The following is a 5,741-nucleotide window of genomic DNA, read 5'->3' as shown; positions in this document are numbered from 1 at the left end:
GATGAGGGTTATTACTTCAATCCACCACCTTACCATCAAGTTTCCAACACCAAATGGTGTGGGGAGTATAAAGGGCTCTCAGTATGACTCTCGGGAGTGCTACAGGCAAGCTATGAGAGGCTTTAGAAAGGACTCCCATGTCGAAGATGCATCAGATGATGATCGAGAAAAGAGCATCGAGCAACCGATCGAGGAAATCCGAGTCCATTATTATGTCGAGCAAGAAGACGAGCGCCCCTCTGAACTGCCTCCAGCAATGTTGTTCTTGGAAGACACAATCAGAATTGAAATATTGGAAGAAGAGGAATCCTCAAATACCATAGTCCAAGCAGATTTCAATGGGGAATGGCAAGAAGGAGGATTTGATGTCTTGCAAAGTCTCGGACATGATGAGCATAAGGTAGATGCCCCTCTCCCTGAGGGCGCACCCTTGCCCTTAAAAAGTATAAAGGAAGTTGATGCCCCTGCGATGCAGGGCGCACCTTCTGAAGAAGTCGATGCTCCTCCTAAAGGGGATGCGCCTTCTCTACAAAACCACGAAAATCATGATGCGCCTGACCTAGATCCACGGATACCAATGCCAACGAAGAAGATGGGGCCAGCAGAGGATACAATTGAAATCCCTGTCGATGAAAAAGATCCAAGTAAGGTTTTGAGAATTGGATCTCAGTTGGTACCAAGGGTAAAAGAGGGTATTTCGATATTTCTCTTGGCAAACCTTGAAGTATTTGCATGGAACCATTCTGACATGGTGGGAATCGATCCAGAGGTAATGTGCCACCGTTTGAATATCGATCCCATGTATAAAGGGGTTTGACAAAAGCGCAGGGCCGTAAGCGGAGAGAGGGCTATAGCCTTAGCAGAAGAAGTGGATAGGCTTTTGGACATCGGACTAATTCAGGAGTCCTTCTACCCGGAATGGTTGGCCAATCCAGTGTTAGTAAAAAATCCCAACGGCAAATGGAGAACATGTGTGGATTTCACCGATTTGAATAAAGCGTGTCCGAAGGATAGCTTTCCTTTACCAAGAATTGACCAGTTGTTCGACGCCACGGCGGGGCATGCCTTGCTTAGTTTCATGGATGCGTACTCCGGATATAATCAAATTCCCATGTATGGGCCTGACCAGGAACACACCTCTTTCATTACTGATAGGGGGCTCTATTGCTACATTGGAATACCATTTGGCCTGCTCAACGTCGGTGCCACTTATCAAAGATTGGTAAATAAAATGTTTAAGAGGCAGATTGGAAAAACGATGGAGGTATACGTGGATGATATGCTCGTAAAGTCTAAGAGGGGGGAAGATCACATCGCTGACTTAGCTGAGATGTTCCATATTCTGAGAAAGTATAAAATGAAGCTAAGTCCTCAGAAGTGCGTATTCGGTGTGGAATCGGGGAAATTCTTGAGATTTATGGTTAACCACCGAGGAATTGAGGCCAACCCTGCAAAAATCAAAGCTCTTTTAAACATGAAATCTCCCACCAGCGTCAAGCAAGTGCAAATCCTGACATGAAGGATTGCAGCCCTAAATCGATTTGTCTCGAAGTCATCAGATAGGTGCAGAGAATTCTTCAAGGCAATCAAAGGAATGGGGAAGGATTTTGTATGGAACCCAGATTGTGAAGAGGCTTTTCTGAAAATCAAAGAGCAATTGGGAAATCCTCCAATATTGGCCAAGCCGGATGACGGAGAGACATTGATTTTTTACTTGGCAGTATCTGAGTACTTTGTCAGCGCGGTGTTGGTGAAGGAGGAAGCAAGCCACCAAAGGCCTGTGTACTATGTGAGCAAAAGGTTGTTGGATGCGGAAACCAGATATACCAATATGGAGAAATTGGTGTACGCGCTTATCCTTGCGGCACGAAAGTTAAGACCCTATTTCCAGGCTCACCGAATAGAGGTCTGCACCGCTTATCCACTTCGGCATATTCTGCACAAACCTGAATCATCGGGAAGGATGTTGAAGTGGGCAATAGAGCTAGGACAATTCGATTTGGAGTATAATAAAAGGAAATCCTTGAATGGGTGAAAAGGAGAGGACACACCCTCGTCTTTCAGCTGTTAAGAAAACCAAAAAATATTGAGGGTGTGCCCAATTCGAGAGAATGAAGGAAGAAAACATGGAGGGGAATAGATAAAAATGGAGGACTTGAGAAGACATTCATTGTGTTAAGGGCGACCTATGTTAAGGCGCACCCTATACTAATAAGACGTGCCATGTTACATAACAAACCTATGGAATCTAGCATTAAGACTAAAGGATGAAAAAATTAAAAGCTTGGAAGCCAGGATAGGTGTGCCTTAAGGCGTGCTATAATAAGAATTACCGTTGACAAAATATAAAGGCGCGCCCTACAGTTCAATATAAGGGCGCGCCATGGTTGAGTTTCGCAGAGTATACGTTTTTAAACCTAATTGAAGGTAAACGGTTGAGATTTCTAGAAACATAAAATTGGAGATTGGACCAAGTGATTTTGGATTTAAAACAGCAAAAATTTGGAATTACACATATACATACACAGATATATATATCATTTTATGCACATCATCAAAAACAGTTAAGGAAGTTGAAGAGATAATGGGGCATGCAGTGTGATTTACTTGACGGAATTCATAAATATGAGAAGTTTTACATACCTTTTAGATTGGAGAAGAAGTTGACCGGAAAAGATTTGGAGAATGGAAGCAGAGGAGCTCGATTCCGAGTAAAATGGTGTCGCCGGAGTTGAAACGTTTTGTGAAAAAGGAGAGAGTAAAAGTAAAAAAAAGTAACTGATTGTGACTTGTATTTATAGTAAAAAGAGGACAACTATCAAAATCAATCATGTCAATCACGATTCCCGAAGAATAAGGGAAACCGTTTCGAATCATTTCAAATTCTAGGACGCGCCCTCTTGAAGGCGCGCCTCATATGATTGTCAAAGTAACTTAAAATTCAGAATGTACAAAACTTGAAACTTTGAAAGGGCAAGCCCTGTTGAGGGCGCGCCCAGTAGATAGTATTGGAAAGTTTGTTTATACAGATTTTAGTAAAGATGAAGAGAAATTCCAATCCCATTTTCAATGACATATGGAATTTGGGGGGTAGTTTTTATGCCCAAAAATTGGTATAAACAATATTCAGATTTGAGATTGATAGAATAGGCAAAATTGAAGAAGAAACGCCAAAAATTAAGGAACATATAAGATTATCTTTCCATAAAAGGAAAGAGGGCGCGCCCTATGTATAAGCAGGACGCGCCTTATGGTGAAAGTGGTTGATGGAAAATTGCAGTTGTCTATGCATGGGAGGCGCGCCATCAAACATAGTGAGGAGGCGCGCCCAATTACTGAAGAAAGGGTGAGGAATTCCTTGATTGAATTCTTTCCTATAGTGAGCCTTAGGGCGCGCCCTGGATGAGTAGAAAAACTTTGGGAAGACTTCAACATGATTACTTGGCCAGGTTCTTTGGAAGATTCATGGAAGACGGAGATTATTGTACTAACCTATTTGATGCAGGTACTCTATCGGAGAACTTCTTCCTGTAGCATATCTACAGGAAAGGCGGTGTTCGTGGTCAGAGACCTCCAGGGGTATGCCTGATGATTGAAGACCTCCTCGTGTAGTCAATGGCTGTTCTCATTGGGGATGTGGGGTGAAATCTGGTGTGTGCTTTGGGAGCTCTGTCTCTGTAGTCAACAGGTGTCCTCGTTGGGAGACTTTGGAGCATCCTGCACTTTGCACCCAAAAGCTTGGGATCACTTGTCCTGTAATCTGGTAGGGGCTCCTTATCGGGGGACAAGGATGCGTCCAACATTTGGGGTGAACCACGGCTATACCTGCGTCCGCGGACTAGAGAAACAACTGGTAGCGGAGGGTTATCCTTGTCAGGGAGATGCCTTATCCGTGAAGTCTCGAATCCGCGGACGAGCCTTGGGCCTTTGTGGTTGGGCCTCATCGGCGGACATTCCTAAAGCTAGTAGAAGACGATTTCCGGTGGGTTTCCTACTGGGCCTCGGGATAAGAAATCTAAGCCCGTTAGGTTTCTTGTTCCCCAAGAACTACGTGGTCTTGATTCCCTATAAATAGGGATACATAGGCAAATTGTAAGGAGACAGAAGCGAGAGCGCATATGAGCCACCACTAACCCTAAGCAATCTCAGCCACCAATAACCACCACCACCAAACACTGTTTATCTTTTCCGACGAATACTGTTCATCGGATCCACCAATTACTGTTCACGTTTCCGACGAAGAACCGCCATCACAGATCTTGTTTCCGGCTACGAACCTCAGACTTTGTTGCTCCCAAATTTCTCCGTCAACAACAACCTCCAACATCTTTGTATTAGAACAGGCAAAAGTAATCTATACTATGTATACTGTATATTATACTATAATATAATAATCGGAATGGACTATAATTTGGGTCAACGGTTATCCCTCAATTTTGGTTATTAAAAAAATAAATAAATAGTGTCATATATACGCTAGATTACTAAATTATTAAACTACTACAAATATAATTTACTTATCCTAATAAACTACAATCACATCTTATTCTATTACTAAAAAATAAATAAATAGTGTTATATATCCGCTAAACTACTAAACTACTAGATATGGTATACTTATCCTACTAAATTACGACCACACAGGTGATCCTATTATTTTTATTATAAATTTATAATTATTATATATTTACATAAATATTTTACAATTATAATATGACCGGATAAATAAAAATTTTAAATATTAACATGAACCCGTGCATCGCACGGGATTTAAGGCTAGTAATCTATACTATCGATACTATAATTATCGGAACGGAGTATATTTTGGTTCAATGGTAATTCTCCTAATTTATTTATTAAAAATAAAAATAAATAATACTTCTTCTGTCCCATTGAATCTTATACATTATTTTTCGGCACGCTTTTCAATACTTCTTTAAAACATAACTCTATAACATTTTTTTTAAATTTTTTTCCTGAATAAAAGTTTTATGTTTAAATTTTTATTAAAAAAATAAATACAAACATTATGAAACTATACTTTATAGAAACCTCAAAATACGCGCAAATAGTAAATATAGAGAACACAGTGGGATGGAGGTAGTATTATATACATGTTAAACTACTAAATTGCTATATTACCTAGTCTCCTTGTCCCTCTAAACAACGACCAAAACCTATCGTACTAAACTACAATTACACCTCCTTCCTAATTCTTTTATTATTTTTTATTATAAATCTATAATATATAATTATTAATATTTATATAAATATATTAAAATTAATATATAATTTGGATAAATAAAATATAAAATTTATTTAAATATTAACGAAGCTCGTGCATTGCACGGGATTTAAGCGAATCTATACTATACTGTAATAATCGAAATGAGGTATAATTTGGTTCAACGGTTAACTCCTAATTTTGGTTATTAAAAAAAATAAAAGAATAGTATTATATATCCGCTAAGCTACTAAATTGTTAAACTCCTAAATATTGTCTACTTATTATAATAAACTACGACCACAACTTCACCTATTATAAATGTTATATATCTACTAAATAACTAATTATTAAATTACTAAACTAAGTCTACTTAAAATAGGATCACACATTATCCTATTATTTTAATTATAAATTTATAATTAATATAAATTTATATAAATATTTTAAAATTATAATATGACGAAATAAATAAAAAATTTAAATATTAACAACAACGGTGCCTGACACAGGATTT

Source organism: Apium graveolens, chromosome 6 (genome assembly GCF_009905375.1).
Source record: "Apium graveolens cultivar Ventura chromosome 6, ASM990537v1, whole genome shotgun sequence".
Classification (NCBI taxonomy): domain Eukaryota; kingdom Viridiplantae; phylum Streptophyta; class Magnoliopsida; order Apiales; family Apiaceae; genus Apium; species Apium graveolens.
This window is presented reverse-complemented; position numbering follows the sequence as displayed.